Raw genomic sequence first — 12,905 nt, 5'->3', positions numbered from 1 at the left:
GCAGTACATATTTCCTATTCATGCCATGCATAGTACTCAGATTTAAACACATGAAAAACCTTAGTTAACAAAAACGGAAGCTTTACACTTGGGGAAGTGTGTGTGTGCGTGCTTGTGTGTAGAAATCTAAATATCAAAGTTTAATATTTATTTGTATTTGGAAGCAGAAATAGCATCAAGGAAAAAAATCAACATTATATATATAGAAAGATAATATAGATATAGAGATAGATATTTTAAATGCGTGGCCCTAAAGTACCATAGACTAGTGGCTCCTTACTGCCCTCTTGTGCTCTTAAGTAGTGATTACAATAGTAAACACTAAATCTAAGAAACTTTTTATTTATTTATTTATTTATTTATTTTATCCATACCGGGGATCAAACTCACAACTGCCTGCTTGCAAGGCAGGCGCTTATGCCGCTGAACTAAATCCCCAGCCCCTAAATCTAAGAAACTTATTATTACTTATTTTTGTGTCATACGTAATCTTAGCAATACGCACACACACGTAGTCCCAATTTACGACATGAAATGATTTGACTTAAGAACTTTGCAACAGACTTCTGGGAGAACATGGCAGATAGATAACAGCAGCTATGGAGGCTCTTTGAGATAGCCAGCTTAGAATCCAGGAATGGAGTGGTGTGAGGAGTCCTAAGCAAGGGGAGATATACCCTGCCAACCCAGGAATGAATTAAGCTGAGAGAAACCAACTGGAAATGCAACTGGTGCTATAACATAACCAGAACAGATAAAATCTCAGCGCGGAAGCTGGAACCCGTGTCTCTGGAAGCCGCGATTTGAATTTCCTGCTGCCACTGTGGTGTCTGAATCAGCACAGCAGGGACAGAGACTGGAAACCTCTGAGAGTGGGAATTGGCAAACGGAATTGAGAGCAGAACTGGTGGGGAACCCTGCATCAACCTGCAGTGAGTGAGAGGAATGGGACCCTTCCATAGAGTAGGAAGCTCCAACAGAGGACATTCTGGGACCAGGCAGACTAGCCGGAACAGGACGCTGCAGTGACTTTAGTCGCCCATTCCCCTCTCAAGTGGGATTGGTGGGAGTGCTTGGCCTAGGTGATGCCACTGACTAAGACCAGTAGGTAGCCCAAACCAGGTCTCAGCGCCTGGTGGTGCACCCTAGCAGTGAAACCTTCAGCAGGTTGACCTGGAGGGCCCAGCAGAGGCTGCCCAGGTCTGTGTCTCCCTAGTACACTGCAGTGGATGGGAACACCTAGCTGGCCCATTTCAAACACACTGTAACTGACAAAGAAAGAAACTGGGCTTCTTATATATGCTTGAATGGAAGGAAAAAAAATATGGGAAGAGGGAGCAACAAGGAAGGGTCCTCAGCCCCCAATCCTGAGAACACTGATCCAGGAAAGGTAAATGCAAAGGAGAATGAGGACAGAAAACATACAATATCAGACACGGCACCAATAGACATAAAGTGATATCTCCGGAGCCTCATAGACAAGTTCAAAAGTGAAGTATTTAATGACCTAAAGCAAGGTATAAGTAGAATAGTTAGAGAAACACTAAGCACTGCTCAAGAAAAGACAGATGGTGGAATGGAAAAACAGAAAAAAGGGGAGAATTGTTTGATGGAGAAAATAGAGAAAGCATAGAATAGGTGAAGCAGATTCTAACAGATTACCAGGAAACTAAAAACTCTATTGAAAGCTGGCATAACAGTTTGAAAGAAACTAAGGATAGATTATCTGAACTGGAGGACAGATTAGTAATGTGGAAGCATGAAATGAAAAACTTCTTAAAAATAACAAGAAAACAAACAGCAATAATACAAAGGCTAGAAGATGATAAGAGGATCTATAACTTAAGAATTAAGAACATAAAAGAAGAAGTAGGGACACAAACAAATGGACTACAAAAGCTATTCACAGAAATAATCCAGCAGAATTTCCCTAATTTAGCAAAAGGTAAAGATATTCAGATGTATGAGGTATACAGGACCCCAGCCACCTACAACCCAAACAGAACAACACCCAGGCATATAATAATCAAAATTCCAGAAATCCAACATAAGAACAGAATATTAAAAGTCGTCAGAGACAAGAAACAGATCACTTACAAGGAAACACTCATCAGAATTACAGCAGACTTCCAGGCACAAACCATCAAATCACGAAGAGCGTGGGGGGAAATGATTCAAGCTTTGAAAGATAATTACCTCCAGCCAACATTGATATATGCTGCACAACTGTCCCTAGAAATTGATGGAAAAACAAGGTGCTTCCAGAATAAAGAGGAACTAGGGGAATTTGCAACCACCAATTCAACTTTACAAAGAATATTGCAGGACATTCTAAAAAAAGAAAAATACCAAGATTCCAGAAACAGTAAAAGAGAGGCGACAATGAATGGAGCAGAAAGCGAAATGAAGAAGACAAACTGACAACTAATGACAGAAAAAGAGCTCAACAGATATGAGGCAGAGAAGGTTGGATGATAGGAACAGCTATTTTGGAGAAAACAAGCCATCATAATAGCTAGTGCTGATTTAATATCATCTTGTTTTGAAGTCCCATCAAGCTTCTGTTCTTCTGTCTCCATGGGTCTTAAGATGTTGTATCTTATTGGATTTTATTATATGTGATAATATAAACAAAAACTTTTATAGACAAGGAGATTATACAGAAACCACTATTCATTTTCTTTATTTGGTTCTAAATACCCTATGATACTATCATTCTCTTGAATGGTTTTACATTGGCTTGATATGTTTGATGCTACAGTATACGAAGTTATACTCAAAGATTTCAAGGAAAGAGACACAATGGTAGCTACTTTTATGTCAGGATATCTTGTCGTGAAATATTATTTTGCTTAAATGGTTATGTTTTGACCTGTGTTGTTTTGTTGTTATGTCCTCTTTTATCTCAATCTCCTTTTTTTATTATTTACTTTTTTATTTTTATCTTTGTAATTCAGGGAAAAATTAAAAAATAGCAAGATATAGTAACCCACTTTGATTTCCTGTTAATTTAATTTGAAACCCTGTCTTGCTCTCACCATCTTGTTTTGACTGATTTTCCTCTATTCTGTTTTGCTTGATACTACCAAGTTCGAGAGTATAGGCAACAACTGTGAAGACAATAAGATTCATTATGACACCCATTCTGGTTTGACTATTATCTTCTTATTAAGTCCTGTAATGTCTCTAATGTTTTGGTTTTATTGGTTTTGTTCTTTAGTGTTTTATTCAACTTTATTATAACTGATGATATAGGCAATTGTTTTTGAGATGGCAAGAGGCATTATGGTAACCAATGTTGTATTTTGTTTTTACAGTATGTATTATGTCCATACTTTTGATTTGACTGATTCTGTTTTGTTACATCACATTTGGTTTTAACCTCTTCAAATAAAGTAATAAGAACTGTGGGAGTAATAAAACCCAAAATTTGTAATTGTCATTGTACAAAAGAGAGGAAAAGAAAATGCTCTAAAGGATACAACTGCATGTATGTTTAAGGGTAGAAGATAGATAACCATATTCCTGAGTTTTGTTGGTTCATTGAACAGAACTTTCTGCAGTCTCACTGTTTGAATGTCCACTTTGTATGCTTTGATTTTGTAACTTGAACAGCTATTTCTAAGATGACAATATGTAATCTGTTAGCTAGCGATTTCCTGCTGTTTGTTTTTTCTGAGTTTCTGTATAACTTGTACCCATTTTCTGTTTTTTTTCCTCCTTAAATAAAATTTTAAAAAAAGAACTTTGCAACACTTTGGTGGTACAAAAACAGTACAATTTCAGCAGAAAATGTACTCCAAATTTTTCAATTTTTACTTTTGCCTGAGTGATTTGCAACGTGATTCTCTCACAGTGCTATGCAGAATTAGGGAGTTGCACTGTTCCAAGGCAAAGCATCTGAAACTGTAGCTATAATATTGCCCAGGTTAGGTATATTAAATATATTTTCAATTTACAGCATTTTCAAACTAACATGAGGTTATCAAGATGTAATCTTGCTGTAAATTGTGGTACAAACATATACATATATATATGGACAGGGGATACAGCTCAGCAGTAAAGCACCTGCCTGGTAAGTGTGAGGTTGTGAGTTTGATTCCTGGTACCAAAGTAAAAAAAATAAATAGATGGATGATAGATAGATTGATTGATTGATAAATTATTTGTGATGGTGAAAGTTTAAAGTCTTGGAATGGTTGCAGATTCAAGAGGTGTAAAAATATGGAGGCAAGTTATGACAACGATATTGAAGTTCTTAATTCCATTAAGTTGATCCTTGCCAAACATTTCGGCTAAAGGTCTGTATCACTCTTAGTTACTTTGGTAGCGAGCTTGGATTATTGAGATAGAAGGGACAAAGAGCTTCAGCTGGCTGAGTTTTCCAGCTGATTCTAGTTGCTGGAAGACTCTCAGGAGAACCCATGGGCTCACCCACCTATGGTCTCACCCATCAGGCACAGTGCTGATCTCTTTTGCTCCACCCTGTTCCAAGCACAACCTGTCCAACAAATCATTTTCAATATACTGATAATCCAAGTATATATGTTCCTTCACCATTTTAAAACATGTAATACATAAATATAAATTGAATTCCTTACATGTCTTTATTCATTCAAGTAGAACTTCATGACTTTCCTGGAGAGCAATGGAGGGCATTATCACCATTTAACAAGGCGAGAGAAAGGAAGCCCGTAGGAGTTCCCTGGCTTGCAAGATGTCACCCAGTCAGTATGTCACATACCCAGCTTTAATTTCATTTTTCACTGGAACCCCACGATATTTGCCAACACCCTGATCCACTGCTCAAAGGTACCTCAAGTGCTCCTTTGTGGTAAGTTCCATGTATGTAGAGGCAAACTCAGAAGGCTGAAAGCACGGAGTACTTGTTTTTAGTCCTGGCTTTCTATAATGGTACAAAATTCATTTTTCTACCCCAGCCCTGTTTATCAATTCTTTAGCTATTTGCATTTTAGAATGTAAATATTATACATCAACAACAATCATAATCATCAGGAGTGAAGGTTTGGATAATGCAAGCACTACTGCAGAGCTCACAGAGCCATCATCTCCCTTGAGTGTCTGGGCTGGTGTTCATGCCTGTGGCTTTGTGTATGCCAGCCATGTGCTTCACCACCGAGTCACTTACCAGTCCCATTCCTTGTCTCCATAAGGTTGGGAAGATTCACAGTTCAGACATAATTTCTTTCCATAGTACCAAATAATTTGAAGTATCTTTTCTTTCTGTCTGTCTCTTTCTTTCTTTCTTTCTTTCTTTCTTTCTTTCTTTCTTTCTTTCTTTCTTTCTTTTTTCTTTCTTTCTGAAACAAAGTCTCACTAAGTAGCTCAGGCTGCCCTTGAATTCATGGCAATCCTTTTGCCTCAACCTCCTGAATTCAGGGATTACGGGCTTTTACCACCACATCCAGCAGGACTCTTTGTTTTCTGAGATATTATTGTCTCCTAGTACAGGTAAAATGTACACTAGACTGGTATTATATAAAGCTTGTATTTATAAAATTAATCTTATTGGTACATTTTAGACATACATAATGATCACATTCATTATATGGAATTTGTATCTGTTCTTGATAAATCTTGATTCTTATTTTTCCCTTTCCCCTCCCTCTTCAACTCCTTCAACTCCCTTTTCTTCCCTATTTACAAAAGCTTTGCTTCTTTTCCATCTTTTTTTTTTCCTTTTTCTTCCTTTCTTTCCCCCTGACCTTTCTGGTTGCCCTTCCCATGTGAACATCTCTTCCTATTTCACAATATCTCATGCATTTTGGTTCTTATTTGTACTTCCAGTTTCTCACACAAAGCAAAGTACACAGTATTTGAACATGTATGTCTGATTTATTTCACTTAAGAATATGTTCTTAAGTGCATCCATTTACCTAGAAATGTCTCAAGTTTAACCTTCTTTGAGGCAGAGTAATATTTCATTGTGTAAAAGAAAAAAAAAACCCACATCTTCTTTATCCAAGCATCTGTCAATGGAGATTTGAGTTGTTTTCAAGATTTAGCTATCACAACTCTGCTCCTTGCATTTCCAGAAATTTTCACTTTTAATTGTATATAAATTTTGACCTCTTTTTTTGCTGTTCCAAGATGAGCTTCTTATTTTATTTTTTAAAGAGAAAACAGAAAAGTCAAGAAGCAAACAAACCATCAAAAAACAACAGCAAAAGCCAAATGACAACAACAAACTGTGTGCTTCTATAAGCATGGTGTGCAAAAGCAGTGTGGCATGAAGCGTTTCATTCTTTTGGGAAGATAGTGAGGGGTAAGGCTGAATTAAATGGGACATCTAGTTCTCCTTTTTTGAGGCATCTCCACAGTGATTGCCACAGTGATTTCATCGATCTGCATTCCCACCAGCAATGGAGAATTGTTCCATTTCCTCCATAGCCCGTTAGCATTTCTTGATAATAGTCATCCTTTCTGGAGTGAATCTCAGTGTTGTTTTAACTTGCATCTCTTGAATGACTAGTGATGTTGAACATTTTTCAATATATTTATTTGCCCTTTCTACTTCTCCATCTAAGAAATGTATATTCATTTCAGATGAACATTTTTTATTTCATCTTAAACTTTTGAGTTTGATTTGAGTTCTTCATATATTCTAGATATTAGTTTTTTGTCTAAAGAACGCCTGGCAGATTTTTTTCCCACACTGTGTGTTGTCTCTTCACTCTGAGGGTTGTTTCTTTTGCTGTGTAAAAGCTTTTTATTGAGATGGGATCTCAGCTGTTGATTCTTTGTAGCATCCCCTTGTGGTCAGGTTTTTTTCCAAAAACCAATGCCTACACCTGTGTCTTTACGACATTCTATCTTCCAGCAGATTTGGTGTTTCTGGTTTATTATTCAGATCTTTGATCCATTTTGATCTGCATAGTGATAATCATGTGTCTAATTTTAGTCTTTGGCATGTGGAAAGCCAGTTTTGCCAACGCTATTTACTAAAGAGGCTGAGTTTCTTCCAGGGAAGGGATTTGATTCCTTTGTTACAGATAAGGTAGCTCTGTGTACAGTTGTTTCTGCATCTTGGTTCCAAAGAAATTCTAGTATCATTTTCTCTAGTTCTATGAGGTCTGCTATTGGTATTTTGATTGGGATTGTACCAAATCTGGAAGTATGGCCATCTTCACTATATTGATTCTTACTGTCCAAGGAAAGGGAATATCTTCCCACTTTCTAATATTGTCTTTGATCTTTTTCAGAATAGTGTAGTTTTTATTTAAAGATCTTTAATTTCCTTCATTAAATTGATTCCTAAGTATTTTTTTTATTTTTAAGCTATTGTGAAAAGTGTTGTTTTCCTAATTTCTCTGTAACTTCTCTCAATGCTATTGATTTTGGAGTGTTAACATTTTATACAGCTACACTACTGCATTTGGTTATTAAATCTAAAAGTTTTTAGTGGAGTTTTTGGGATCTTCTAAGTAGGATATCTTGTCATCTACAAATAATGGTAGTTTAAATTCTTTCTTCCTATTATTATCCCTTTTATGTCTTACTCTTATTAAATTGTTCTGGCTAATGTTTCCAGAACAACAGTGAATAAGAGTGGTGATAATGGACATCCTTGTTCTGTTCATGATTTTAAAGTGAAAGCTGTCAGTTTTTGACTATTTAGTATGATGTTGCCTATTAGTGTGTCATAGACAGCTTTTATCAGGTTGAGATAAAGACCATCTATTCCAATTTTCTGTAGGGATTTTATCGTGAATGGGTGTTGGACTCTGTCAGATACTTTTTCTGTGTCCATTGAGATGATTGTGTGGTTTTTGTTCTGGGATCTGTTAATAGAGTATATTACATTTACTGATTTGCATATGCTGAACCAACTCTGAACCCTGAGATGAATCCTACTAGGTCATGGTGTATCATCTTCTTGATGAGTTGCTGTATTCTCTTTGCCAGTATCGCACTGAGAATTTGTTCACGATGATCATTAGGGAAATTGGCCCACAGTTCTCTTTTCTGGTTGGCTTCTTCCTTGGTTTTGATGTCAGGGTAATGTTTGCTTCAAGGAGTGAATTAGAAAGTATTTCTCCCCTTTAATTTCACTAAAGAATTTGAAGAGTAGTGACATTAAATCTTTTCTAAATGTTTTGTAGAATTCAGCAGTGAGTCCATCAGGACCTGGGCTTTTCTTTGTTGATAGATATTTAATTACATCTTCAATTTCATTGATGTTGAGTTAGTTAGAATTTTTATATCTTCTTTATTCATCTTGGCAATGTGTATGTGTATCTAGGAACTTAACCATTTTTTTGTGTGTTATCTATCTTATTAGAATACAATTTCTTGAAGTAGGTATTGATGATTTCCTGAATTTCTGCAGTCTGTTGCAATTTTACCCGTTTCATTCCTAATTATATGAATTTGAATTTTTCCCTTTGTTCTGATAATAATATTACCTAAGACTTGTCAATTTTAAGTTTTTGAAGAATAAACTTTTGAATTCATTCATTATCTGTATTGTTTTCTTAGTCTCGATTACATTAATTTCTGCTCTAATCTTTATAATTTCTTCTCTTGTGTAAGCTTTGCACTTCATTTGCTCTTCTTTTTCTAGAATTTGAGGTTCAATATTAGATTTTTCATTTGAGCTCATTCTGTTTTTCTGATGTCAGAGTTTACCACTGTAAATTTCCATCCTAAAACTACCTTCATTATATCCCGTAAGCTCCAGTATGTTGTACTGGCATCATCACTGAATTGTAGGTGTCTAATTTCTTCTTTAATTTCTTCTCTGACCCCTTTATTATTCAAGAGGGTGTTACTTTTTGTACACGTATGCAATTTTTGTGGTATTCTTTGTGTGTTTATGCAGTTTTTTTAGTTTCTTTTGCCATTGATTTCCAGTTTCAGTTTTATATGATCTGATAATATTCATGGGGTAATTTCAGTTATTTTGCATTTACTTAAGCATGTTACATAAGTTATTATTTAATCTATTTTGAAGGACATGCTGTGTGTGAGACTGTGTGTTCTAATGTTGTGAGGCAGAATGCTATAGTTATCTGCTAAGTCTATTTGTTTACAACTTTACTTCAGGTTTGACACTGTTTTGATTATTTTTTTAGTTGATCTATTTGTGACAGTGACGTATTGAGGTTTTCCATTACAATTGTGTTAGTGCTTGATTTTCCATATGTATTAATATTTGTTTTATATAATTGTATTTGGATATATATTTATGATTATTGTCTGTTCCTCTTGGATTGTTCCTTTAACAAATATGATTGACCTTCTGGTCTTTCTCAGTCAGTGTTGGCTTGAAATTCACTTTGTCTGCAAACAGAATAGCTACCCTTGCATTTTGTGGGGGGTTTCGTTCACATGGAATATTTTCCATCCTTTGAGTTTCAGTCTATAAATCTCTTTTTCAGTTAAATGTGTTTCTTATAGGCAGCATATTGTTAGATTTTGTTTCTGGATCCATTCTGCCATCTGGTTCATTTGACTGATGAATTAAGTCCATTTGTATTGATGTTATAACTGATACATATTGACTTATCATTGTCATATTATTTTCCTTTTGGTGCTTCCCTTTCTTTTCCCTCTGTTTAATTACTTGCCTTGCTTAATGGATTCATTCTGTTGGGGTTCACATAGCCATAGTCTTTGTTATTTCTTTTAGAATATCCCTCAGTACAGTTTGAGTGCTTGTTTCTTTGTCATAAATTTCTATAGGTGTTCTTTGTCATGGAAGTGTCTCATTTCTCTAAAAATTTTGAAAGTTGATTTTGAAGATTACATCAGTCTGGATCGGAGCTTTTTTTCTTTTAGGGCTTAAAACACTTGACTTCAAGCTCTCCTTGATGTAAAGATTTGTGTTGAGAAGTCTGCTGCAATTTTGATGGACTTTCATTAGTGATTTATTTTTTTTCTTTACCAGCTTTTAATATTCTGTTCTTCTATTGAATTTTTGAAATCCTGGCTATTATATGGGTTGGTGTAGACTTTTTTAAAATCAAGGATAATGGAGTTTATATGCCTCACTTATCTGTATGTTCAATCCTTTTTCCATGTTTGGGAATTTTTCTACCATTACTAATGTGAAGAGATTTTTTTATGTCATTTGCACAATCTCCTACTTTTTCATTGAATATAATCAATCTTATGTTATTATTCTTTGCATCATCTAGCAGCTGCTGGATTGATTTTTCACAGACCTTTGCTATTTTTGAGAAATCTTTCTTTTCATGATCACTAATTACAATTCTGTCTTATAGATCTGATATTCTGTCCTTATATTGGTTGATTCTGGTGAGCGTATTTTCAATATATCTTTCTTCTGGATATCTGCTTCAAACTGTTTATTTCCATTTATTTCCTATGTTGGAATTCATGGATTCCACCATTTGTAAGCTCTTCTATATGTTTTATCTGTATCTATTCTAGATTGACTACTCTTGCCCTTCATTATGGTCATATCTTTCAAGTTTTCTGAGAAATTACTTCTGATTTGATTTTTTCTAGAGCCTCGTTCACTTGCTTTGTCACTTCTGCTGTTTGTTATCACTTCAGAGAGTCCAGGTGGGTGACTTTTGAATGGTTCCACTGCATGGTTCCGTGTTTGCTTTTGGTGAGCTAGAAGTCTAGAGTTGATCTTACTTCCATATATTCTTTTTTTCTTTTCTTCTTCCCCTTCTCCTCTTTTTCCTTCCCCTTCCTCCTCCTGCTCATCTTCTTCTTCTTCTTTTCTCCTCCCCCTCCCCCTCCCTCCCTCTCCTCCTCCTCCTCCCCCTCCCCCTCCCCCTCCCCCTCCCCCTCCCCCTTCTTCTTCTTCTTCTTCTTCTTCTTCTTCTTCTTCTTCTTCTTCTTCTTCTTCTTCTTCTTCTTCTTCTTCTTCTTCTTCTCCTAGTTTACTTCCTGCATTGATGCTAGTAAACTGTTTATGGTAGGTATCTTTATTGCTAGTATTGAAAATCCTTAGGAAATGGATTTTCAGATATGTGTTGCTGGTGTAGCTTGTTTTGAGTTTTGAGACTATTTTGAGTTCAAAATACCTGTACTGTTTATTGGGGATCAATAATTTCTGCCTGTGGCCTAGCCCCTGGTTCTTTGGCACTGGCCTATAGTATTGTTTATCACCCTCAGGCAAGCTTACTTTTGTCATACAAGAAAGAACAATTGATTAGCACAATTATGTCACCCTGGCTAAAGTACTATCAGTTAGAACAATAGCATCAGATGTACCCTAGAAAACAACAAACTGTGGTAACTATTAATTTGACATCTTTAACCATATGAACAGGATTTGTAGCAATATAACTGAATCTAAAACAAACCAGAAATGCATATCACAAGTATGCCCTCAATATGATGATTTTACCCTCTGGAGAACTTTAAAAGGAATTAGGGAAAAATAGAGAAATAGAAGAGAAAGTGTTACAAGCAAGGCTGGAGAACAAAGGTCAACGACACAAGCTTTGAGAACTGGCAAAGAAAACAGGAGAGAAAGAAAAAAGGAAGAGACAGAAACAAGAACAGAATAAAACAAAAAACTAGTAACAATGTCCTCACTCATATAAAAACAAGGACAAACTGTTAAAACAAAGAAAAATTTTAGTTTAAAAAAATTAAAAATAATTCAAAACAAAAAAAAAAAAATGTCCACTGCAGAGCATGTCTCTGCTTATCACTGGCTGACAGAGGTAGCAAAGGGAACCCACGTCCTTGCTGATTGATTCCAGCAGGTCAGCAGTAGAATTATAGCAGTGGTGGATAATCTAAGCAAACCTGAGCCTTTCACTGAAATTCAGGCCACTTCTGTGGCTGTGAGGTTGGGACCCAAATTTTTCAGCCTGCAATACTCCAAGTGCCTCCTGAGGTCTTTAACTTGGCTCCCCACCAGCTTGATTGGACTCAGCTCCCTGACCCCCTGCTGACTTGAACTCTGCTGCAGCTCACACTGATGCTCCACTAGATGGAGCCAATCTGCAGCTGCTCTGAGCCCTGACTTCAGTTGGTCCGTTTCCAAAATAGCTACCAGCCAATCACTACCTCTTGGGTACCCTGTGTACCTCAACAACTCAACAGCCACTGTAGCCCTCAGCATCTGCTGCCCCACTCCATTGATGCACTTCTCCATGAAGGCCTCTGGGGTCACTAGCAGTCACTGTGCCTCTGCAGGTTTCAGCTTCCTTTTTCACACTGCAGCAGGGTCAAGCAGAAAGCACCCCTTGTCACCTCCCTCTCCTGCATTGAGTTCCCCCTCTTTGCTCTCTCTGGAGGAGTTAATTCTTGTTTCATATCCTTGTTTCATATCCTTGCTGGGACCTGCTCATCATTTCACTATCTGAATGTTTTAATAATAATATAAAAATAAAATCAACAGCAAGTTGCTTTAAGTGATGACTGTTCATCAACTGGTAAGCAAATAAAACTATATAAAGTATGTGTGTTGCAATATCTATAAAATAAAGTTAATAAAGTAGGTTCTTTTATTATTCCCATTCTTAAGAATAGCACACCAAGAACTAAGAGAAATGGCATTTCCTACTCTGTTTTATGCTGTAGACCTTGTGTTTAGATCTGTGTTTGTCATTCTCAGAATCTCTGCTCTTTTTAAAAATTTCTGGTCATATAGTTCAGCAGCATAAGTGTATGCCTGGCAAGTGCAAGGTTCTGAGTTCAATTCCTGATACCACCCCAAATTTTATTAATATATAATGGTTACATTCATCACAGGCTCAAGGTACAATCATATAAAACAACTTAATTTTTTATGTCCCCCTCCTCTCACCTTTCTCCCCTCCTCTAATTCTTAGAGAATTGTATTCTCCAAAACTGCTTAGTGTTGTCTAATGGGTGGGGATGTTTACAGTTCCTCTATGGAATTTTGTATTAAATACAGGTGGTTACAATTGCTTCTCTTTTGAATGTAA

The sequence above is a fragment of the Cavia porcellus genome, unplaced genomic scaffold (genome assembly GCF_034190915.1).
Source record: "Cavia porcellus strain 051 isolate PalLab524CR breed Dunkin Hartley unplaced genomic scaffold, mCavPor4.1 scaffold_21, whole genome shotgun sequence".
In the NCBI taxonomy this organism is placed as follows: Eukaryota; Metazoa; Chordata; class Mammalia; order Rodentia; family Caviidae; genus Cavia; species Cavia porcellus.
Note: the sequence above shows the minus strand (reverse complement) of the source record.